The sequence below is a fragment of the Phocoena sinus genome, chromosome 14 (assembly GCF_008692025.1).
Source record: "Phocoena sinus isolate mPhoSin1 chromosome 14, mPhoSin1.pri, whole genome shotgun sequence".
In the NCBI taxonomy this organism is placed as follows: Eukaryota; Metazoa; Chordata; class Mammalia; order Artiodactyla; family Phocoenidae; genus Phocoena; species Phocoena sinus.
The window spans coordinates 27,389,301-27,415,067 of record NC_045776.1 but is presented as its reverse complement, the minus strand read 5'-3'; the positions used below and the strand labels follow the sequence as shown (position 1 = coordinate 27,415,067).

Below are 25,767 nucleotides of genomic sequence, written 5' to 3'. Positions count from 1 at the left end.
CACATGTCCCCTGCGGTGGTCAGCCTGGGGTCAGTGCTCTCCTTCCTCTCCAAGTTGTTAGTGGGCCACGACAATATGCTTTCTGCTGGCTTTGACCGGAACATTCCCTAGAAGTCTGGTGAGAACTTCGGACCCTGCTTGCCCCATTAGTGCTTAAAAATGAAGCCCCTAACCACTCACATTAAGCCCCAGACATGCCTGCTAGCCGTCTCCCGCTTCATCCCTCGCTGTCCAGTCACAGGCAGCCGGGCCCTTGGATTGTTGTCCTTCAAACATCCCAGGGACTTTTCCATCTCTTGTTCCTTTTCCCTGTTGACTTAAAAAAAATGCACAACATAGGGAGTGGCTGCAGTCTGATGGCTGCTAGATGGCAGGTATTCTTTTCCTTCCTGAGTTCCCTCAGGACTCACCAGCTCATCAGTTGGCAGTGGCTGTAATTGCGGATGACTGTGACATCCTTTGTTTACAGGAAAGATTCTATTTCTCCTCCCCCAAATGTCAGCTTCTCTGCACAGCTGTCCTTCAGTCACAGACATTTATTTCCTTGCTCTGTCTGCCATTCCCTGTGCTGGACACCAAGGGAGCTGTGAGGGAGGACTGCCTAAGCTTTGCCCTTGAGGCACTGACTCTTCTTCCTTTTCAACAACCGTCTGTCAGGCCTCCTACCCTCCTCACAGCCTCTCACCCACTTGGCATCTGGTGCCACTTCCTTGTTTTGACATCTTTTCAGTTTCCTGTGTCTCCCCAGCTAGATGCTTAGATGGATTTCCTCCATCCACACCTGTGCTGAGTGTGTCCACTACAGAGCAGGACAACATGACCCGGCTCCCTTGCTACTCTTTGGTGTGTCAGATGGATGAGAAAGAATATGCATGACAGGTGCAAAGGAGGGTAAATGTTATGAGGGGAACAAGCAGGTGTGGTGACGGGTGGTGGGTGCTAGTTTAGATGGGGTGTCAGAGGAACTCCTCACCCCTCCCACCCCAGAGGTCCCACAAAGCTATTCTTTTATTAAAAAAGAGGCCAATACATACTTGTTGAAGAATTTAATACTGTCCTTTGCATTTATTTCCATTTTTTAATAGACTTACAGACTTTCCATATAGAAGGGGTGTCACCTGATTGGAAAGAGGAACTTGGAGCCCAAGACAGAAGTGCCCAGAGGTCACTCTGCTGAGGGAGGCAGAACCCGGTCCAAATCCAAATCTGTCAGGCTCCAGAGCTCTCGGTCCTGGAGACCATATCACCTTCCACTACTTGGAATTCTCAGGCTGCTTCCGGATGGCCTTCCATATGGAGGGCATAATTTAATTCTGTGGAATAATGCCGTGGGGCAGAACAGGTGATGCTAACTCTGGACATGGTGACTTGTCCGCAATTATGTGGCCACCAGGGTCAAGAGGTTCAACATCACCCCTCCTCCCCATTCAACTGTTCAACTGTCTTATAGCAGGTGCTGGGGGATTGTAGTGGATGCCGGTTTTGCGGGTGGGAGGGGGGAGGTAATGGTGGTTACACTGAGGGAGGGGTAGCCTAGAGCTGAGGTGAGGGTTCCATCCCTTGGATCCCCCGTTTTCCTTATCTAACAAGTGGTTCTAAAAACAGCATCCACCTTACAGGGGCAAATTTTGGAAGCTGCCTGCTCAGTCAGAGAGAACAGACTATAGTCAAAGCAAGGCCAGCCACATTGTGATGCTACTGCTTAGGCTACGGTTCCTAATAGGCACCTGCTGCAAGCCCAGCCCCAGTCCCAGTGGTACATCAGGTGCAAGCAATGAAGCTGAAGGGTGATTCAGATGGGCTTGGCCTTGGCCTCCAGGGTTTATAAAAGAAATTGAGCATAGAACCACTGATATGATCCAGTAGTAATACTACAGATAGGCCAAGGGGTGGACATGTTGGTAGGACAGTGTCTGTGAGCAGAGGAATCTTGAGAGAAATTTCCATAGAGGCAACAGGATGGAGGGTGGGTGATGGTGTGATTTGGACTGGGCTGGTTTTATGGGGATGGGATTTCAGGGGCTGGGAGAGCTGAGTATGTAGTGCAAAGGAGATTCTAGGAGACAATTCCAAGGCAGAAGCAGGATCAACTGCCCAGCCCTTCCTGCTCCTACAGAAGGGGAAGAAGAAAGCAAGTGCCCTATTTAGCAATCTAAATATGGCAGTAATAGGGATGTTAGTAATTAGTATATCAAACATCCCAGACTCTGAAAAAAAGCAGTCCGTTCACTGTAGGGAATTGACTTGTTGGTATCAAACAGAAGGAGCCAAGATGGTACCTCAGTAGTCAGGGGCCTACCTCAGCATCTCTACAGCATTGAAGAGATAAGACCATTGAGGGGCCATTTTAAAACTGAATGTATTTGTCCATATTCATTCATTCATTTCCAGACTGACAGCTGTGATTTTAATAGTTAGTTCTTTTCTTTTCTCTTTTTCTCCTGAAAGAGACTGGGCTCTTGTCATTACCCCACAAACTCTCAAATTCCTTGAGGACTAAGGAAGCAGGGAAATAAATAAATGAGTGAAATAACATACAGAGACAAAATGCTTATTTGGCACACAGTATGTTCTCAGTGAATTTCAAGGAGGCAGTGGGTAGTGGTGGTTGAGAATGCAGGCTCCTGACACTTACTGATGTGTGACCTTGGACAGGTCACTTTATCACTGTCTGGTTCCACTTTTGTCATCTGGGGCCAGGAATACCACCAAACCCACAGACTTGTGAGGATTAAATGAATGAATCCACTTAGATGCATAGTATAGTGCCTTGCACATAATAGGCATTCAGAGAAGTTAGCTATTAATTGTAAAACTATTTTATCAGTTTACTCATTGAGGATGGAAAATTCCCATGCTTGTGGGCAGTTAGCATAAATGAGAGAAATGGGGGAGCTGGGGGGCCTGATCTAAATGGGAGACTGATGTTAAGGGGAGCGTGGAGCCGGCGCTGTGATTTTCAGAATCTCCTCTAGGGGAGTGTCACCCCAGGTCCCAGCATGGCTCCTGAAAAGGTAAATGCCTTTTACATTTTCTCTTCAAGCCCTTATGTATTCATTTATTTCTCAAAACCCTGCTTTTAGCGAGCGCAAAGCCTTGGCCAAATCTTGAGTTGTGAGGTTTGTTCTTTCTCCTTAAGCCCACCTTACCTTTCTTCTGGGTAAGCGTCCAGCACGTTTCCTTCACGATCTCAGACCTCAACGAAGGGCGTCGAAAACTCAGGGCTCGCTGGTGCAAATCAGGAGTGACTGCAGAGGTGGAATTTGGGGCGTCTGCACCGCGCGTAGGGGCGGAGCGGGGTCTCCCTGCGGGACCCTGACTCACCAGCAGGTGGCGATCTGTCTGCGAGGCGTGCAAGGTTCATCCAGAAACTTGAACGGGATGTTGATGCCACTGCATGAGAGGAGCACAGCCAAATCTCGCCGAGCCGAGCTGTCGGCATCGCGAAAAGGTGGGGAGAGAGCGGAGCGCACTCCCTCCTGGAGTGACACCACAAGTTTCATTCGGGAAGGCTTCAGGAGGGGTGAGTACTGAGCCGCGAACGGAAAATGGAGCGACGTCCTTTTCTTAGGGCATTGTCCGTGGCTTGTATTGACTGGCTTTCCGACCCTTTGGGAAATTTCTGGAAGGGAGCTGCCTGAGCAGATGAAGGGAGAGCGGGAAAGAAGCCCAGGAAGCCTGTGCTCCCACGCCGGGCGCTCTGCAGCTGTAGGAGCGCGGGTCAGCCCAGCCAGATGGCGCTGTCTGGCTTTCCCTGGGCCTCCCGTTCGAGTCCCTAGAGGTTCCAGCCGCAGCGGCCCCTCTAGCCGACCGGCTCAGGCTCTGTGGTTCCGGGCGGAAGTGAGGCGCCGAGCGGAACGGCCTCTGGTGACATTTTCTCCGGGCGGCTCGGACGAGTGAAGGGACTTGGCGGTGGAGGCTGCGGAGGCGGCGAGACTCGCTTTGGCCCCGGTGGGGCTCTGACCGCGACCCCCTGCTTGCCGCCGGGGCTTGTGCCGAGGAAGAGAAGGCGGCGGTGGCCGTGACGTTCAGAGTCGCCGCGGCCCGGAGAGACCTGGCCCGGGGGGGGGGGGGGGGTCGGTGTGTGCCCCGACGGGGCGCGCGGAGCGAGCGAGGAGGTGCGGGGCCGCCGCGGAGCGCAGGTGAGGTAGGAAGGGGCGCAGGGCCGCGGCCGGCTACCGGTCGAGCCGCGGGACCCGGGCTACTTCCCGGGAAGGGTCGGGTTGAGTCGGAGGGGTGCGGGCCGCGGGCCGCGGGCGAGGCTCTGCGGCGTCTGGGCGTCCGGGTCGTGACGGGCAGGGCTGTCGGACGCCGGGTATTTGAGCCCGGGCGTGGCGGGAGGCGCGGCCCGGGTGGGGGCCAGCGAGAGGGGCGGAACAGCCCGACCCTTGGCTTGCTCGCTCGCTGGTAATCCTCGCGCCCTCCGGTCGCGGCCGAGTTGGCGGGCCGAGCCCCCCTCCTCTTCCCTGGCCCGGCGGGTTCCTTTACCAGGCGGCGGAGAGGAGGCTGGAGGTGCCGCAGCCCGTGGGCCGCGCGGGGGAGCGGCTTCGCCGCACTGGAGTTGTCTTCACGCAACTTTCTGGGGCCCCAGGTCGCTGGGGGAGCGGCGGCGGCGGCTTTGCCAGCTGTGCTGGCCCCGCGAGCCGGGATCTGGCGCCGACACCTGCCCCGACTCTCGAGAGCCCGGGCGGCCGCCCCAGCACCGCGGCTGCCGAGGCCTAGGAGGAGGGAGGAAGGCTTTCTCCGGCGTGGCGCCGCCTGCGTTTCGGCAGTGCTTCCACTACCTTCGGCCTCCGGTCAATGGGAGGGATGTGTCAGTCTCCAAAATTGATCTCTTCTGGCCAGTTTGTCAACTTTATTTAGAAACCTGGCGAGGATGTAAACTGACGAGCCTCAGCTTAAAGATCATCGTCTTCTCTGACTCTTTTCAGAGAGAATTATCCTCTTTTCCGCAATAGTACTTCGTACTTTGTACTTTAATAATTGTAGCACCGATCTCAGTGGATTGTTGGGGCAGCAACCCCCAACAGAACTTCACGTCATTCATTCTCGCTTTTAAATCGTCCTCTCCGCTGTCACAGAATAGATGCTCACAGGTTGAAGGAATGAACGTCTGTACTTGTTCCAGATTGAACCGCTTGAACAGTTTGTGCTGGATGTGCTTTTCGTTTCTCGCCTGAGCTTCTGCTTTCTGAATCCTTCCACCCAGTAGGATGAAAAACCCAGTGATGATGATGCTTTGTCAAGGTTGGACCTTTTAATTACAAATACATCTGGCAGTTTTGCTTAGGCTGTTATTGTGTAGTGTCGTTGGGCACAAGTTAACAGTTTGAATTACTCCTTTTCTTCTCCTGGGATAGTTTAAGGATGGAGGCTATTAACTTTATAATGTGGTGCTGCTGATTCTAGCAATCAAGATTCCTTCAGTAAGAGCATTGCCTTTTGATTTAACAAGCATTTTTAGAGGCCTACAATTATTACCTGATGTCCTGAGGAGTCACAATGCTGATCTTTTTTAGTAGGAAGTGTAATATTTTGGCCAAATAATCTGGCTAATAAAATGCCTAATTGAGTGCTTTATGCATAGTAGGTGCTGAATAAATAAAATTATGAATTAAATTTGAAATCAGGAAACTAAGATGGTATTTACTGTGATGACCTGTATGCTACTTTATGAAGAACCTTAATGAAATTTCATGCAGTTCCATAAAATGAGAAATAAAAATATTTTTAGATATTTCTAAATCAGATTCTTTCAGAGTGCTTTTCAGTAATCTTAAAACTTCAAACCATATCTTTTTCATAATGTTAACAAAGTTTCCAAATAGGTGATAAAATATGAAAGGAAGGGAGAAACTTCAAGGTAATTATACTTGAGGTATCAGCTAAATATGATTTTCTAATGGAAAATTTTTTTTTGTGAATCATTTTGTGAAAAATGAGATGGACTAAACTGGAAACTTTCCCTACTGTTAGCTTCATATTAAGTTCACAGTGTAGTTGTTACATTGCTCACTAATTCAGTTTATATTACTCTTAATTGCATTTATGAAAGTGTCATAAATGCTTTTTGTTTTATAGTCTTCATGATTAAAGATAGGTTTAGCTTTAGATTCTAATTTAATGCAGTTCTGAGAGAACTGAGTGCTCAATGTTTGTCCTTCAAAGATTTCTGTTTCATATATGACATTGGTACCTTAAGTGTCCTTAGTGTATGACTAGTAATTTCTGGGAGGTGGTGTAGTTACTCATTCGAGGGATTGTTTTGCCGGGATCTTCAGTCTTATGGGTTTTTTTTATGGTTTTATTTTAATGTGTGCATGAATAAAGCTGATATATGGGCGATTAGAATGTTTTTGTTTTTTCTTTTTAAAGCTTGGAACTGGTGTGTGTGTGTATGTGTCACACACACACAGTAGAAACCGAGACCGTATGTTTATAACTTCGGTAAATCATCTTAATTTTCCTCCAGGTAACTAGCAACATGAAAACAGTGTATATTCTTGTCTACTGAATTGACAATACTTAAGAAAATCTGTAAAAGGTGGAAAATGTTGTACTATTAATGTGTTTTCTTTTGAACCACACTGATTTCGGTATTCTGTATTATTTTAGAAAAGAATTTAGGGCCAAATAAAGTTTCTTGTGTAATTGAGAAGTAAAAATGAAATAGATGTATTGATAACTGGGTAAAAAGCTATGAGACTATAGAAGAGGGGAAGAGCTATTGAGGAAACAACAAAATATTCAGGTGGAACTTCTTTATTCTCACAACACTAATTTATTGATTGCTTACTGTGTGCCAGTAGTGCTCTAGTTACTGGTACTCTAGTGGTGAATATGACTGTCAGGTCTTGATGCTAAAGAAACTTACACTTTTTTTTAAATTTTAGGTTTACATTACTGTTTATGCTTTGTGTTGGACATTCTGTAGGTTTGGATAAATGTGTAATGACATGTATCCATCATTATGGCATCATACAGAGTATCTTCACTGCCCTAAAAATGCTCTGCCTGTCCTTCGCTCCTCCACCCCACCCTACCCCCAACAGCCCCTGGCAACCACTGATCTTTTCATTGTTGCCACTGTTTTGCCTTTTCTGTGACGTCATATAGTTGGAATCATACAGTATGTAGCCTTTTCAGATTGGCTTCTTTCACTTAGTAATGCATATCTAAGCTGCTTCTGTGTTTTTTCATGGCCTGGTAGATCATTTCTTTATAGTGTCGAATAATATTCCATTGTCCGGATCTACCACTGTTTATTTATTCACCTCCTGAAGCATATCTTGGTTGAAGGAACTTACACATTTAAACCTGGAGTTTGAGATGGATTTACACGTGGGCATTCCAGGCTAGGGAACAGCCTAAGCAAAGTTGTGAGTATCAGTGATCTTGGATGGTGTGGCCAGTGCCTTGAGTTTACAGAGGGATAGATGTAAACTCTGTGGGGTAGAGGAAGGTAGGGCCAGGATTATAAAAGTACCTTAGTCTGCTAGTGGGTTATTAATTTTTTTCTTTAAGGGAAATATGAAGGATGAGGTAGACATTCATTGAAAGATTTTTCTGTATCCTTAAGTTCACTGAGTAGAAGTTTTGTTGGTATTATTTCTTTATTATGGGTTGATTCTTGACAGCCAGACTAAAGTAATTTGATAGTTATTTTTCTTTAGTTGTCAAATTCCAGTCTTAAGTTTAAATTTGATTGGTGTCATGAAACTTTTCTCAATCCTGTTTTAACCTTTATCTTTATTTATTTTTCTTTAAATATTTATTTATTTAGGCTGCTCTGGGTCTTAGTTGCGGCGTGCAGACTTCTTAGTTGCAGCATGTGAACTCTTAGTTGCGGCATGCATGTGGGATCTAGTTCCTTGACCAGGGATCGAACCTGGGTCCCCTGCATTGGAAGCTCGGAGTCTTACCCATTGAACCATCAGGGAAGTCCGAGCCTTTATCTTTAATTGAAACTAACTTACCTTACTCTTACAGAACTAATGATTGAACTTAGGGAAGTATATGTTTTCTGCTTCTGTGTGGACACCTTCTCTTAGCAGAAGTGGGACTGATGTTCAGTCAGTTTTCACACATAGCCTACCGGCCCTTGTGATGAAAGGAAGGAGCAGGGTGAAACTAAAATTATCTTGCTTGTTTTACTCTCTTATATTCCTAAACTGCTAGGAGAGAAAATGTGTATTATATATATTGTACATATTTATCATAACATATTAGTAGAAGCCAATAATAGTAACTGTGATTTAAAAATACTGTGAAGTGACCAGTATGACTCAGGTTTGGTGGTTGTCTTATTTAAAATTTGTGGCGTTAATTTACAGTGAGTGTTTTTTATTGAAGTATAGTTGATTTACAATGTTGTGTTAATGTCTGCTGTACAGCAAAGTGATTCAGCTGTACATGTATATACATTCTTTTTTACGTTCTTTTCCACTGTGGCTTATCACAGGTTATTGAATGTAGTTCCCTGTGCTATACAGCAGGACCCCATTGTCCGTCCATTCCACATAATACTAGCGGGCATCTGATAACCCCAATCTCACTCCATCCCCATCTCCCACCTTGCCCTGGCAACCACAAGTCTGTTTTCTATGTTACAGTGTTTGTTTTAAGTTTTGTTTCTATTCTCTTTTATGTCTTTATTCCAGATAGATACCTCATACCTCTTTGCTCAGATTCTGTCACTTAAAATGGCCAATAGATGGTGTAAGTCTTAAGTTACTAATTTGACTTTAATTTAAAAACTACCTGAATGAGTATTTTCTAGTTAAGATTAATCAAAAGTAGAAATTGGGGCTTCCCTGGTGGCACAGTGGTGGGGAGTCTGCCTACCGATACAGGCCGGTCCGGGAAGATCCCACATGCCGTGGAGTGGCTGGGCCCGTGAGCCATGGCCACTGGGCCTGCGCATCCGGAGCCTGTGCTCTGCAGCAGGAGAGGCCACAACAGTGAGAGGCCCGCGTACTGCAAAAAAAAAAAAAAAAAAGTAGAAGTATATTCGAAGAACTTAATTTGTATGCGGGGGCAGTTATACCTGGTTAAATTAAAAACCCATTTACTGAGCACTCAGGTGCCCAGGTGGAGACGGGTACAAAGATAAAAGAAATTTCTGCTCAAGGAGCTCAAATCTAGGGAACCAGATGATTTCTAAGTTTCTTTCTGGCTCTGAAATGTGGAGAAGAAAAGTAGGCTGTAGGACAAAAAGTACTGTACAAAATAACTAGAGTATGGAGTTAGTTTTTTTCTTTATAAAATAATTTAAAATTAGGTATTGGAAAATAGCATTTTTTTCTTAAATGGGTCTCTAAGATTAAAAGAAAATGATTGGAGACTTGAATGTTCATTTTTGTACTGCCAGTTCATGTACAAAATAACTTTTTCCTATGCCTGGAATACAAGTCCATGTATTAGTAAATTAGTTCTGATTGTTGTCCAAAGAGCAACAAAATTAAATGTTAGAACTTATTATAGCAGACATTCCCAAGAATGTGGATAAACTAGGATTGTGTTTAGATAATCTAGAAATTCAAGTTTTCATCAGCATGGTTAACATTAGGGAAACCAGATACTGACGAAAGGGATCAGTAGAAGTTATTTTTTACTGAGTTGTCTGGCTTAAAAAAATTAACTTCTGTGATGTTCAGAGTCAGCATTTTGTTAGGTGCCTTATAATTAGAGAAAGGTATTTTTGGGGATAGGGAAGTTGGGTATGGACTAAAACTCTAGGAAAACAGGACTGTTTTCCTTTCTGTACTAAGAACAAAAACCTCATGTGGTTAGAATTTTAAGCAGTACCTTGTCTGCCTTAGTTTTGACCTAACATAGAAGCATAGTTTAGTCTTAAATCAGCATTATATCATCAAGGGTTTCCCATTATTTATGTCCACTGCGATCCACTAAACAATTTGCTCTGAGCCTGAGGGCATGTATAGTAGATAGGATTTTGGCAGTATTTATTTTGGGGACCTCAGATCCCAGCATATGGTGACCCCTCTTTATTTGTACTGTCTTCTGAGGGAGATAGAAAATGGCCAGAGGGAAATCTAGAAACCTGTGTTTTAAATTATTCTTGATTTTCGCTGATGGTGCTTTTGAGTCTCTCATTAGCAACGGTGCATTCTTTGCATTTGGTAACTTCCTTGGCTTCTTACTTGATGCTAGTTTATTCACAGCCCTGGTGCTAGGCCAGATACTCGTCAGTCGTAACTCGTCAGTCGTAGAATCCGCAACATGAAGTGATTTGAGCAGCCATTATCACTTGTGGCCTATTTATAGAGCTTATATCAGTGGAGAAAAGGTTGGCTGGCAAGCAAGCAAAGCTGCTCCCTTCCCGTGGTTGCAGTCTTGCAATTTATATTTCAGTTCCAGGTAGGCCACATCTATTCATCTGCATTAAGTTTTAGTGTTCCCTTTCTGTACTCCAAACCTTTTGCACTCCAATTTCTTTCTTTTTTTAAAAAAATTATTTATTTATTTATTTAATTTTTGGCTGCGTTGGGTCTTCGTTGATGCGCGCAGTCTTTCTCTAGTTGCGGCGAGCGGGAGCTACTCTTAATTGGGGTGCGTGGGCTTCTCATTGCTGTGGCTTCTCTTGCTGGGGACACAGGCTCTAGGCCCGCGGGCTCAGTAATTGTGGCCCACGGGCTTAGTTGCTCCGCACGGGCTTAGTTACTCTGTGGCATGTGGGATCTTCCCGGACCAGGGCTTGAACCCGTGTCCCCTGCATTGGCAGGCTGATTCTTAACCATTGCGCCACCAGAGAAGCCCTGTAGATGTTTTTATTTCAGTTTCAATTTTTGATTCCTGTACTGTCCACATTATCCATGCTACAACTTCTCAGTGGGAAAACTTACCCTGAATCCTGACAAATAATTGAAAGAAGACCTTCGAAAGCAGAATTTGTTTTGAGATGGTGCTTATTTAAGATAAGAATACTGTTGTCATTAAAGTATCTTAGTATTTATGTATACAAATTAGAAAAGAGGTTAATTTTTCTATTTCAAACAGTTTGAGAGCATCACTGTTAAAGATGCATAGAATCTCTTCCTAAAACTGAATATCTGGGGAGAGGGGGCTTCATTTTGAGTTTTGATACAATACTGCTTTTTACATTATTTGTGTTATGTGGCTTAAGATAGTTTCTGGTTTTGCATCTTTATAAATATGCAATCACTTTATATAATGTTCTCAATGTAAGGAGGCAGCTTTACTAGGCTGTTAGCAGTTGTCTGTTTTGTCTTATGTTTTTTTTTAAAATAAATTTATTTATTTAATTTATTTATTTTTGGCTGTGTTGAGTCTTCGTTGCTGCGTACGGGCTTTCTCTAATTGTGGCAAGCGAGGGCTACTCTTTGTTGCAGTGTGCAGGCTTCTCATTGTGGTGGCTTCTCTTGCTGTGGAGCACGGGCTCTAGGCACGCAGGCTTCAGTAGTTGCAGCACGTGGGCTCAGTAGTTGTGGCTTGCGGGCTCTAGAGTACAGGCTCAGTAGTTGTGACACATGGGCTTAGTTGCTTCGTGGCATGTGGGATCTTCCCAGACCAGGGCTCGAACCCATGTCCCCTGCATTGACAGGTGAATTCTCACCCACTGTGCCACCAGGGAAGCCCTTGTCTTATGTTTTTATCTGGAAAGATAAAATAAAAGGGGAGTTACTATATCAGAAATCATGCTGATTCTATGTAATGGAATATATATATATTTTAAACTTCCCTATTTTAATTAATTAATGTATTTATTTATTGGCTGCCATGTAGCATGCAGGATCTTTAGTTCCCTGACCAGGGATCGAACCCATGCCCCCTGCAGTGGAAGCACGGAGTCTTAACCATTGGACCACCAGAGAAGTCTCTGTAATATCTATTTTTATATACAAGTCACTAGTACTATTAAGCAAACAAGGTATGTATTTCATTAGTGGTCTTGGTGATATTTAGAAATGATTCGGTTCATCAACCAATATTTGTTAAATATTATGTGTTAGGAACTGAGAGCGAACGGAAGATGATTAACATAATCTCTGTTTTCAAAGAAGATTGTGATATAATGGGGCTGAGGAGGGTGAGTAAAACATTTATACCAATAAGTTGTATCTTTTTTTGTTGTTGTTGTTTTTTGTTTTTGTTTTTGTTTTTTTTTTGCGTTACGTGGGTCTCTCACTGTTGTGGCCTCTCCCGTTGCGGAGCACAGGCTCGGAACGCGCAGGCTCAGCGGCCATGGCTCACGAGCCCAGCCGCTCCATGGCATGTGGGATCTTCCCGGACCGGGGCACGAACCCGTGTCCCCTGCCTCGGCAGGCGGACTCTCAACCGTTGCGCCACCAGGGAAGCCCTTTGTTTTTTTTTTTCCACCAGGGAAGCCCTTTGTTTTTTTTTTTCTTTCTCGGTACGGGGGCCTCTCACTGTTGAGGCGTCTCCCGTTGCAGTGCACAGGCTCCGGGATGCGCAGGCTCAGCGGCCATGGCTCACGGGCCCAGCCACTCCGCGGCATGTGGGATCCTCCCAGACCGGGGCACGAACCTGTGTCCCCTGCATCGGCAGGCGAACTCTCAACCACTGCGCCACCAGAGAAGCCCCAGTTGTATCTTTTTAATTGCTTTCCTCATGGTGTGTTATTTCCCTTCTCCCTCATGTATAAGGTTAGCTCTTAATTTCTTGGGGTTAAATGTTCTCAGTGCTTTGTGTGTGTGTGTGGTTTGCTTTAAAAATCACCCTCTTACAGCAGTGTATTTGTGTGCCACAAGTAGAAAATTCAGGTAATAATTGTTAGGTGCTAATTTTTTTGATGATTACTGGTATTGTGATTCTCTCCCACCATTAGAATTAGATTGTCACAATATCTATTTTGATATTGAACTTGTCTAACACTGTAGAATCATATTATAATCTTTCTGTGACAGTTGCCCACACCAGCAGGGAGTAGGCACACAATACTTTTTGAAAGCCCTGCTTCATTCTAGTTTTATCTTCACGGGTTGCAGTTTGTCTCTGGTGCTGGTCTCCTGTTCTTGTTTATATTTGAAAAACAAAACCAAGCAAAACTTCAGAACTCTTTAGGCCTTTTTTAAAATTTTCTGGGTGTAGAGTAGGCAAATTTTGACAAAAACCTAAGAGAGTGGTTTTAAAAACCCATGACTGATTGTCATGGATTTTTTTTTTTTAAACCTTGGTCCCAATTACATATTAGGGAAGTTACTACTGCTTAAAAAAATGAGTTAGCAGTAGACGCAAGCTATAATCTATTTCATATCATAACTGTCACGAAAGCAGAAACTTCTGTTATCTTAGAGTTAGCTACATTCTTATTGGTGGTCTCATGACTTTTTTTTTTTAAGTCTCATCCATGTAAGAAGTAAATATTTTAACAAAAGTATAGAAACAGTCCAATTGATTTGATTTTTACTGCTGGGAGAGTGCATCATTTTTGAATCATAAGTTCAGTGATAAACACGCATAGTTGAATATTTGAACTGTAAGGCAGCTAACAATTTTTAGATTTTGAAGCTAAGCCTATTTAAAAAAAAAAAAAAATAGAAAACTTGTTTAGGGACTTCCCTGGCGATTCAGTGGTTAGGACTTGGTGATTTCACTGCTGTGACCCTGGGTTCAGTCCCTGGTAGGGGACCTAAGGTCCCGCAAGCTGTGTGGTGTGGCCAAATAAAAAGTAAAAAATAAAAGTAGGGACTTCCCTGGTGACGCAGTGGTTAAGAATCCGCCTGCCAATGCAGGGGACACGGGTTCGATCCCTGGTCCAGGAAGATCCCACATACTGTGGAGCAGCTAAGCCCGTGCCCCACAACTACTGAAGCCCGCGTGCCTAAAGCCGGTGCTCCGCAAGAAGGGAAGCCACCGCAATGAGTAGCCTGTGCACCGCAATGAAGAGTAGCCCCCCCTCTCCACAACGAGAGAAAGCCAGCGCTCAGCAATGAAGATGCAACGCAGCCAAAAATAAATAAATAGAAAATAAGTAAATTTTAAAAATAAATAAATAAAAAATTCGTTTAGACTAGATTGCTGTGAGGCTATTTAAACTGCAGCTCCTTTGCTTAATAATTCCTCTTTTTCCTCCTTACATGGCATAGTTTTTACTTTCATTGATTAACCATTTCACATCATTGGGCATAACGTTAAGTCAATGCGTATGGAAAACTATACCATTTTCTTCAAATATAAAGATACTGAAGAAATGGTGGTTTTGTGGTTTCTATAAGATGAATTAAAACAAAGGATGTTTTGTTTTTAGGGAGAACTATCAAAGGAGCAGTCTTGTGTACCTTCTTGAGTGTAAAATGTAGATATACCTTGATTTACACAAAAGATGTGTATTTGTGGGCGAAGCCAAATTATGAAGTGGCTTGGGTTTTTTATTTTTTGGCTACGCCGCAGGGCATGTGGGATCCTAGTTCCCTGACCAGGGATGGAACTTGTGTTCCCTGCAGTGGAAGTTCCTCAGAGTCCTAACCACTGGACTGCCAGGGAATTCCTGGTATTTGTTATTTAAATATTACTAGCTTGTACTAATTGAGCCATAGATCTAAGCAAAGATATGGCATGCATTTGCATATCTGGTAGCTGCTGTTTTGAAAAAATAAATAAATCATTTCTAAAGCCTTGTATCATTATTATGCATATCTGAAAGGACTCATGCTATGCTAATGATGCATTTGTAGTTAAAATCAGTGCTGAAGTAACTGCACTGTAGCAGAGTTTGTACTTAAAATTTTTAAATGGTTTGGACGTTATTAACAAATATGTGAGATTTTAAAATGTCCACTTAAAAAAAAAATCAAGATGTCCTTAAGATTCTATTTTAGTAAAACATTTAATTTTTAAGTGATATGGGCCTTATCCACAGGGCCTAGCAAAATGTCTTTTGCTTAATAAATTCTGACTGTAAGTATATGTTCAAGAACGGGACTGCACTGGTGGTCCAGTGCTTAAGACTCTGCGCATCCACCCCACGGGGCACAGGTTTGATCCCTGGTTAGGGAACTAAGATCCTGCATGCTGTGTGGCGCAGCCCAAAAAAAAAAAAGTATATGTTCAAGAAATATTAAGTGTCTCCTGTGTGTTGAGTATTTTTCTAGTGGTGCTGGTATAGTAATCAAGGAGACAAAATCCTTGCCCTCTTGTGTCTTACGTTCTATGAAGCAGATAGGCAATAACCTAGACACATAAATAAGCAAGATAATTTTAGACACTTTAAAAAAAGAGAATAATGGGGTATGGGTGAGAGGATGCATTTAATGCATTCAGGGAAGGCCTTTGTAATGTAAATTTGAATTGATGCCTGAAATATGAGAGCCAGCCTGAAAAAGAGCTAGGGGAGTGCTTTCCTGGCAGTGTGAACAGCAAGTGCAAAATGCCCTGAATCAGAAAAATTGAAGATTTTGGAGCCTAAAGAGACAAAATGATGCTGAAATGAGGATTGAGCAAGACATACCTTGTAAGCCTCAAAAAAAAATTCAAATTTTATTCTAATCGTCAGGAAATATATATAAAGAAGCTGTGGGTCTAAGCAAGGAGCAGTCTTATTTACCCTCTCCAGGGTAAAATGTGGATGTGCCTTGATTTACACAGGAGATATATTCTTGTATATTTGTAGGCAAAACCAAATTTTAGCACCAGGTTCCCCACGAATGTGTGTGTGTGATGGGTGGCCTTTCTGGCTGCCCAGGGACAGGTTATCTGTAAATGGTTTAGCAACAAAAAATGAATTTTAAATATCAGACTTCAAATATATTACAGACACTTGTTTTAAAGGAATCTGTATTAAAACCTTATCTTTTAAATATATAACCTACTTTATCTTTTGTAAAGATCTATGTGTTCAGAACTTTTATTTTGGTTACAGGAGGCTACTTGTGTAGCATGATCTAGTCTTAGGTTAAGAAGCAGGTTGGAAATTTGGAAACAGTTCTAAATATATCTGTCTAAATATATCTAAATATAACTTGGCCATTGACCTACATATTCTTTTCTTAGAAATGAGGATTATACATTTCAGGTTAACTATGAGCAATAATTAATAAAAATAATTAAAATGCTCTGAAAACCTAAATAGAATTGTTTAGATATGTTGTCAGTGTGGGTAGACCACTTTATTCTGTGTATCTTTTTAAATTACAGCTTTTATAAAGGCCTACAAATAAGCAATAAAACATTTATTAATTTCTTTTTAAAAATTGTTAGTGACTGAAAGAAACATTCTTTTAGTGGGTTTTAAAAATGTAATTGACTCTATCTTTTTAAAATAATCCTTGAAACTTTTTGAAAACATTGAGGTCTTGGCTAATTCATGGTTGAGTATTTTATGCTGTGGCTAAAATTGACCAGCAGCACCCGTAGTGCCACTTGGAGGCACTAGTTTTCTGATGCTGAGAAGTAAAGGCCAGGGTAATGCAGATTGCGCTCATGTTACCTTTTCCATGAAGTCTACAAGGAGAGCCGCTAACTACAGGGTTTTCTATATGCTGTGACCCTAGTTCCTATGAAGCTGTTTATTCAGGAGATGACTAAAACGTGTGTGTGATCATACACATTTTTTAAAAAGCAAAAATGAGATTTAATAGGTTAATTTAACTGTGGTAACTCCAGTGTGCATCTGGCCTAGCTGAATCTAGGAGTTCATTTGATATAATCTGAGCACTATTTTTCTCTCTTGTATACTGGCTCTTTATTGCTTTTACTTGTGGGCTTAATTTCTAGCCAGGCTTTCCTCATGAGGACAGAGTTGGCCCCCCCAGCAGCTCCAAGCCAACAAGTTTCCTCAGCATTAAAAAAAACCTAATAGACTTTATTTTTTAGATCAGTTTTAGGTTTGCAGAAAAATTTAACAAAGTACAGAGAGTTACTTTAACCCCCCTCCCCAGTTTCTCCTGTTATTAACATCTTGCATTAGTTTGGTACATTTGTTACAATTGATGAGCTAATATTGATACATTATTAAAGTTCAAGTTTATATTAGGGGTCACTCTTTGTGTTGAAAAAGAGATACTCTGTTGAATAGCGTGAAATAACAGTTCTGTGGGTTTTGACCAATGCCTATCCATCATTATAGTATCTAACAATAGTTTCACTTCCCTGAAGATCTCATCTTATTAATTCCTCCCTCTTCTCCACCACCCTCTGGCAACTTCTGATTTTTTTTTAACAGACTATTTAGTTATTTATTTTAATTGACTTAATTTTTTAAGAGCAGTTTTAGGTTCACAGCAAAATTGAATGTAAATTCAGAGATCTCCCATGTACTCCTTGCCCCATACATGCATAGTCTCCTCTATTATCAACGGTCTCCCCCCCCCACGCCCCCCCAGTGGTACATTTGTTACAACTGAGGAACCTACATTAACACGTTATCACCCAGAGTCCATAGTTGACTTTAGGGATCACTCTTGGTGGTGTTTATGGATTTGGATAAATTTATAATGACATGTTTCCACAATTACAGTTTCACTGCCCTGAAAATCTTCTGTGCTCTGCCTATCCATCTCTCCCTACCCCAAATCCCTGGCAACCACTGGTGGTTTTACTATCTCTCCATAGTTTTGCCCTTTCCAGAATGTCATACAGTTGGAATTATACACTATGTAGCCTTTTCAGGTGGGCTTCTTTCACTTAGTAATATGCATTTAAGTTTCTCCAGTGTCTTTTCATGGCTTGAGAGGTCATTTATTTTTAGTGCTGAATAATATTCCATTGCCCCGATGTAACAGTTTATTCATTCACCTACTAAAGCAGCCGTCTCCAACCTTTTTGGCACCAGGGACTGGTTGGTGGAAGACAGTTTTTCCACTGATGGGGTTGGGGGGAGATGGTTCAGTAATGTGAGCGATGGGGAGCGGCAGATGAAGCTTTGCTCGCTTACCTGCCACTCACCGCTTGCTGTGTGGCCCAGTTCCTAACAGGCCATGGACCAGTACTGGGGGTTGGGGACCCCTGTACTAAAGGATGTCTTCTTGGTTGCTTCCAGTTTTTGGCAGTATATTCTTAAGCATTTTTGGCTGAAAATCAGTGTTAAAAGTAGAATTATAGCAGAAGCACACTTTCTTTTTGATTATTACTATCACCAATAGTAAATATTTATTGAACACATTATTTTAAGGTATGGTGCTAGGTGGGTTATACTTTGGAGTGATGAGTAGGGAAGAACTTGGACTCTGGAGTTGCTTTAGTTAAAATTCTGACTCCAGTATTGGCTCTGTGAGTTTGTGCAAATTGCCTAACTTTGTACCTATCTTTAAAATGGGTTAATAGTACAGTTGATCCTTGAACAACATGAGTTTGGACTGTGTGGGTCCACTTATGGGTATTTTTTGTTCCAGTAGTAAATATTACAGTACTACATGAGCCAAGGATACGGAGATCCCGAGGATATGGAAGAAAGGAGTATAGGGAAGGCTGACTATATTATACTGGATTTTTGACTGTGAGTAGGGTTGGGGTTGGGGGTGGGTTATGCATTTAAATGCTTAGCTGATTTTCTAGAGAGTAGAGAGTGCTTGATTTTAATAGTTACTGAGCATATATGCACACATCCACCCCCCACCCCCCACAGATAGATTGTATCCTTGGCCATCAAACAATCGATCCAGTCATGCCAAAGGCTGAATTATTTGCAGTTATTTTTACAAGAATGTAAGATTAGTACTAAAATACTACTTAAACAACTGTTCTGCTTTCCTACATCCATACAGGGTATATATATTGAGAGGTGTCTGAGCTGTGTAGTGCTTTAGACATTTTAAAGCATTCTGTAAACATTGTCATGTGTACATGTTTGTTGCCCTTAATAACCATTAGAGCCTGTATCCTTACTCCCTACTTCTTCTTATCTTTTTTTTTCTTTTAAGGCTTGTATATTAGGAACTAAAGAAAAAAGGTACTCATCCTTATTTATATAGTTAATGGTAGACCTAAGATTAGAATTCAAATTTCTTAAATTATTTTTTTTCTCTACTTTGCTGCCTTTATTTTTCATCTGTCATTACTTTTAAGTATGATGAGAGTCAGCTGCAGAGAAATAGAAGAAAATGGTACTGATTCTCAAAGATTTGAATTTTTCCAGTTCATGATTTTATTTCATGTTTTCTTAGGAATGCCAAGGATATTTTAGTATTATTGGCAGGAGAATCCATCCTCACCTCTCCCAAGCATTAGATCTAAATATTAAATATCTTAGTGCTTCCTCAACATTTCTTTACATGTCTCAAAGGTACTTTTTTAAAAAATTGAAGTATAGTTGATTTACAATGTCTTGTTAGTTTCAGGTGTACAGCACAGTGATTCAGTTATATATATATGTGTGTGTGTATATATACACACACACACACACACACACACATATCTATTCTTTTTCAGATTCTTTTCCCTTATATGTTATTACAAAATATTGAGTATAGTTCCCTGTGCTCTACAGCAGGTTCTTGTTGGTTATCTACTTTATATATAGTAGTGTGTATATGTTAATCCCATCCTCCTAATTTATCCCTTCCCTCACCTTCCCTGTTGGACCATAAGTTTGTTTTCTGTGTCTGTGGCTCTATTTCTGTTTAGTAAATAAGTTTATTTGTCTTTTTTTTTCAGATTTCACATATAAGTGATACCGTATGATATTTATCTTTGTCTGGTTTACTTCACTTAGTATGATAATCTCTAGGTCCATCCATGTTGCTGCAAATGGCATTATTTCATTCTTTTTTATGGCTGAGTAATATTCCATTGTGTGTGTGTGTGTGTGTGCGCGCGCGCGTGTGTGCGTGTGTGCGCGCGCGTGTGTGCGTGTGTGTGCATGTGTACCATGTTTTCTTTATCCATTCATCTGTCGATGGACATTTAGGTTTCTTTCATGTCTTGGCTATTGTAAATAGTGCTGCAGTGAACATTGGGGTGCATGTATCTTTTCGAATTAGTTTTCTCCAGATATATGCCCAGGAGTGGGATTACTGGATCATATGGTAACTCTCTTTTTAGTTTTTTAAAGAACCTCCATATCAAAGGAACTTTAAACTCCCTATGCCTGATACTAAAGTCTTGATGTCCCTTTCCCCTCTCCATTCACTACACAGGTCTTTCATGTTCCCTTAGTGATTGGTTCTTCCATCAGTCTAGTTGCAGAATCTAGAAACCAAGAACTTGTCGTTGATACCTGTCTTGATTTATTGATTGATTGATTGTATTGGGTCTTCATTGCTGTGAGGAGGCTTTCTCTAGTTGCGGCAAGTGAAGGCTACTCTTTGTTGCGGTGCGCGGGCTTTTCATTGCAGTGGCTTCTCTTGCTGCGGAGCACAGGCTCTAGGCGTGTGGGCTTCAGTAGCTGTGGCTTGCAGGCTCTAGAGCACAGGCAGTAGTTGTGGCGCACGGGCTTAGTCGCTCCACGGCATGTGGAATCTTCCCAGACCAGGGCTCAAACCCGTGTCCCCTGAATTAGCAGGCGGATTCTTAACCACTGTGCCACCAGGCAAGTCCCGATACCTGCCTTTTTCACCTCCCGTATTTGCTCTATGATCTCTCATATTCACCCATATCTCTCTGTTGCCACTACAGTCAGTCTAGAGTTACTGAAATTTTTAGCCTTGCCTTTGAATTGTTCAGCTGACATTTACTCTTACCTTCCTTTTCCATCCATTCTCCACTGTGCAGCCAGAGTGGTCTTTTTATATTTATTTATTTGTTTATTTATTTGGCTGCGTTGGGTCTTTGTTGCTGCTTGTGGGCTTTCTCTAATTGTGGCGAGCGGGAGCTACTCTTCTTTGTGGTGTGTGGGCTTCTCATTGTGGTGACTTGTCTTGTTGCGGAGCACCGACTCTAGGTGCGCGGGCTTCAGTAGTTGCAGCACGTGGGCTTCCGTAGTTGTGGTGCACAGGCTTAGTTGCTCCGTGGCATGTGGGATCTTCCTGGACCAGGGATTTGAACCCGTGTCCCCTGCACTGGCAGGCGGATTCTTAACCCAGAATGGTCTTTTTAAAGTACAAATCAGCTTAAATCTATGTCTGCCTTCCCTATTTGAAACAGTGGGTTCCTATTTATTCCTCAGGAAGCCGTCCTAGATCTCCCAGACTATGTTACATTCCTCTTCTTTTTCTCCTTTCATGGTGCCAACATACCTTTTCTCTGCTGGACTTACCGCAGAAGTAAATTTAATATTTGCGTGATTATTCACTTGTGTGATTATTTGATTGTCTCTCCCTTAGACTCTAAGTTCCATTAGGAATGTACCATATATTTCCCAGTGCCTGGCGTAGTAGCTAACACTAGGTACTCAATAAATATGTGTTGAAAGCCTGAATGAATCCTCATGACTTTGGTTGTAGAGAAGTGACTTGTTTGTTCTGTGATGGACTTGAAGTGAAGAGGAAGAAGAGAGAATAAAAATAATAAAAAACACTATTTCTTGAAATTTGTGCTTGTTATGTACTAGGTGCTTTAAGTGTCATTTATTTCATCCTACCAAGAACTGAAGTTTTACAAACAAGGAAAACCAATGTTAGAGAATATCAGTTTGCCAGTGGACACAGCATTTCCCTTTTCTCACCTTAAGACTGGTGTTTTTATGAACTTTTATTTTCATATTTGAAAGACGTTGGATTACCATATCTCATGGCTATTACCATATTGTGTTAGTGCTTAGAGTGACATTGATAAAAACTGGCAGCAGTTTTGTTTCTGTAGGATTATTGTCTTTGCCAGAATAGACCTGTCATCTAAATGTAATCAGCTTTTAAAGTAACTCAAATGAAACTTTGAAGTTCCTTCTTGGGTTTTAAGTCAAGTACCTTTGACCTTTCTTGTTTCCTTTGATTTTTTTCCCTCATGTCTCTCATTATGGAATATAGGTTAAGATTTTGTAGTAGCCCTGTTACTCTTGTTTTTATTTTTTATATTTTTAATAAATTTATTTATTTATTTTTGGCTGTGTTGGGTCTTCGTTGCTGTGCGTGGGCTTTATCTAGTTGCGGTGAGTGGGGGCTACTCTGTTGCAGTGCGCAGGCTTCTCATTGCGGTGGCTTCTCTCATTGCAGAGCATGGGCTCTAGGCACGCGGGCTTCAGTAGTTGTGGCTCGCGGGCCCTAGAGCACAGGCTCAGTAGTTGTTGCGTACAGGTTTAGTTGCTCCGTGGCATGCGGGATCTTCCCAGACCAGGGCTCGAACCCGTGTCCCCTGCATTGACAGGCGGATTCTTAACCACTGCACCACCAGGGAAACCCTCTTGTTTTTATTTATTGAAATCATTCTTATCTTTCCAACCCAGTTAAATTATTATCCTCTTTGTAGACACTTTTTCTAGTTCTGATCTTATGAATGTCCAGAGTTCTTTATACTTTCCTGTAGTACTTACCTAATTCTGTCCTACTTGTACTCAACCAGTTCATTTGTGTGAACTACTTACTGTCTTTAATTGCCCTGAAACATTTGAATAGTAGGTTTTCAACAGATCTTTATTTTTGATTACACTTGAGTGTGAGTACCGTGACTTTTTCATTTTGTAGTCCCAAAGCTAGCATGTTGCCTGACACAATAAGTACTTAATACATATTAGCTGAATTAAATAACGTCTGTCCTAGTCTTTTAAAATGGTTTTAGGGGCTTCCCTGGTGGCGCAGTGGTTGAGAGTCCGCCTGCCGATGCAGGGGACACAGGTTCGTGCCCCGGTCCGGGAAGATCCCACATGCCGCGGAGCGGCTGGGCCCGTGAGCCATGGCCGCTGAGCCTGTGCGTCCGGAGCCTGTGCTCCGCAACGGGAGAGGCCACAACAGCGAGAGACCCGCCCACCGCAAAAAAAAAAAAAAAAAATGGTTTTAGGGCTTCCCTGGTGGCGCAGTGGTTGGGAGTCCGCCTGCCGGTGCAGGGGACACGGGTTCGTGCCGCGGTCCGGGAAGATCCCACATGCCGCAGAGCGGCTGGGCCCGTGAGCCATGGCCGCTGAGCCTGCGCGTTCGGAGCCTGTGCTCCGCAACGGGAGAGGCCACAACAGTGAGAGGCCCGCGTACTGCAAAAACAAAACGAAACAAAACAAAAACCCCCAAACTTAGAGTGTGACTGCTTTGAATTAAGAGCGGAGAAACCCAGTACCAAATTTGTTTTTTAGTGGTCTGATGCCTATGTACTAGTTTTGAAAATTTGTGGGTATAGATTTTTTAGGGGGAAGAGAAGTGACTAAAAAATTTAAACATTGAAATTAAGAGCAGACTCACATGAAGATTGATCTTTATTGTGTTTCTTGTAGACTGTTTTTATGTTGGGTGGTTTTGGGTCACAGATATAGATAGCTTTTTAGTATCAATTTTAAATAAAATGAATGGCTGCAGTAGACTAAATCTTGGAAAAAAACATGTTATAAATTCTATTTGGAGCATAGTGATCTCTCAAGGGAGGTTGGTATAAGCCCTATCACTTGGTACTTGAAGCTAGATTAGATAAAACAGTAGAAGGTCACCTGTTTGGACCAATCCTGCATTGCAAGGGAATAGACAGGATCAGTTGTAAGACTTTTTGTTTTAAACTTAAATTTCTGTGACAGGGAAAATGTTATAGCCTCTACTCAAACAGGCAGAAAAGAATTCTTATTTTGTCAGTAAAACATTGACAACTTTAAACAACCCTCTTAAAGTTGCTTTTTTGTCTAAATAGAAAGCTGTTTGTTTGTGCAAGAGAGCAAAGTGGGAATTCATGAATTATCTAATGCTATGGCTTGTACATGTCAGGAAGCAGTGTAAGTTAACTGGTTCATCTAGCTCATGTTTGAGGCATTACCTGCTTGTGTTTCCTTACAGTTTCTAGGGTGGTGATATGAAATAAAGATGCAGGAGTTCCCCATTTTGTAGACTGTGGAGCAAAATCTTGCCAAGAAGCAGTTTCACTTAGTGGGCTGTGCTTGTGTCAATTTGTGGTTTCAACGGAAAAAGTGCCTGTAGTAACAGTAAACTTGTAACAGCAAATGACTTGTTTGCATTTGCCGCATCAGGAAGGACAATACAGTGTCAGTTTATTCGTTCATTTTTGTGTCATTTCATGCAGTGGTGTTAAAGAATGGTTAACGATGGTTGTTCAAGGGCTTAAAATGAGAAGTGTGAACGGCAAGACTTTCTTATGTTAGGTGCTTAATGATTTTATACATAGCTATGTCAAAATCCTCAGGAATGTTCCCTATAGTGGTCTCATCTTAGATAAGACCTCACTTACCATGGCCCTTTCTCACAACTCTAAGCGTACTGGAAGTTGTTAAACATCCAAGAATATACTACAAGAAGGAAGACTTTCTTCTCTGGGTGTGTTTTATGGATGTCTTTGTGGTTTTTCTTCTTCCAAAGATAATTTCTTACCTACCAGTTTATAGACTAAAGCAGCTGGTTCACAGTTGTTTTTTTTTAAATTATAAATTTATTTATTTATTTTAGTTTTGGCTATGTTGGGTCTTTGCTGCACACGGGCTTTCTTTAATTGTGGCGAGCGGGAGCTACTCTTCATTGCAGTGGCTTCTCTTGTTGAGGAGCACTGGCTCTAGGCGCAATGGCTTCGGTAGTTGTGGCACGCGGGCTCAGTAGCTGTGGCTCACAGGCTCTAGAGCGCAGGCTCAGTAGCTGTGGCGCATGGGCTTAGCCGCTTCGCGGCGTGTGGGATCTTTCTGGACCAGGGCTTGAACCCGTGTGCCCTGCCTTGGCAGGAGGATTCTTAACCACTGCGCCACCAGGGAAGCCCCTGGTTCACAGTTTTTAAAAAAGACTGTCAACAGTCTCTTCTCTGTTCACTCTGTTTTCTCCTTGGATGAGCTGATATATTCAGCTATCACCTCTGCTTATATTGATAATGTCCAAGTTTGTATTTCTGTTTTTTTTTTTTCTTTGAGACCGGTATTCCTATGAGCATTATCTAATTCAAATCAAAGTTGATTACTTCTCTTTTTACTATTCCTATAGACCACATCTTAGTTGGGGGGTTACCCTGTACCCAGCTGTATATGCCAGTAACCACCCAAGGAGTGGAGTATTATATGTGTCTTATGGGTTGAGTTTGTGAATAATGTTCAAAACTTCTATATTTTTGCTGATTTTCCGTCTAGTTTTATACATTTAGAATGAGGAATTGAAATCTGCAGCTGTTAGTGTTGAATTATCTTCTTTCTATTCTGTCAGTTTTTGCTTCATGTATTTTGGACCTTTGTTAAGTGCATATATATTTATAAGTAATGTATACATTTATAATTTTTATATTTTCCTGGTGTCATTTCCTTTGTATCGTTATGAAATGTCCCTCTTTGTCTCTAGCAACATTTCTTAAAGTCAGTTTTGTCTGATGATGTTGTGTTTTAGCTTTCCTATGTTTACTCTTTGCATAGTGTAGCTTTTTCCATTCTTTTCTTTCAACCTATTATATCTTTGAATCTAAGATATGTCTTTTGCAAACTGCATAAAATTAGATATTTTTTATCCAGTTTGACAATCTCTGCATTTTTTTTTTTTTTTTTTTGGTACGTGGGCCTCTCACTGTTGTGGCCTCTCCCGTTGGCGGAGCACAGGCTCCGGACGCGCAGGCTCAGCGGCCATGGCTCACGGGCCTAGCCGCTCCGCGGCATGTGGGATCTTCCCGGACCGGGGCATGAACCCACGTCCCCTGCATCGGCAGGCGGACTCTCAACCACTGCGCCACCAGGGAAGCCCCAATCTCTGCCTTTTGATTGGAGTGTTTAGGACATTTATATTTAACGTAACTATTAATATGGTTGGATTTACTTTTGCCATTTTATTATTTTCTAATGTCTCC

General features: G+C 42.2%; 1 protein-coding gene across 4 annotated transcripts in view; it reads left to right on the top strand.

Moving 5' to 3' along the window:
- Positions 1–3,501: 3,501 nt before the first annotated feature.
- C14H18orf25 (chromosome 14 C18orf25 homolog) overlaps positions 3,502–25,767 on the top strand; it is an 82,342-nt gene continuing 60,076 nt past the window's right edge. Inside the window, exon 1 of one of the 4 annotated variants that reach the window (XM_032602410.1) lies at positions 3,502–3,523. The gene's annotated coding sequence lies outside the window, so the exon portion shown is untranslated. Of the gene's footprint in view, positions 3,524–3,832; positions 4,148–25,767 lie in introns of those variants that run through there. The other 3 variants (XM_032602411.1, XM_032602408.1, XM_032602409.1) reach the window with 3 other exon arrangements.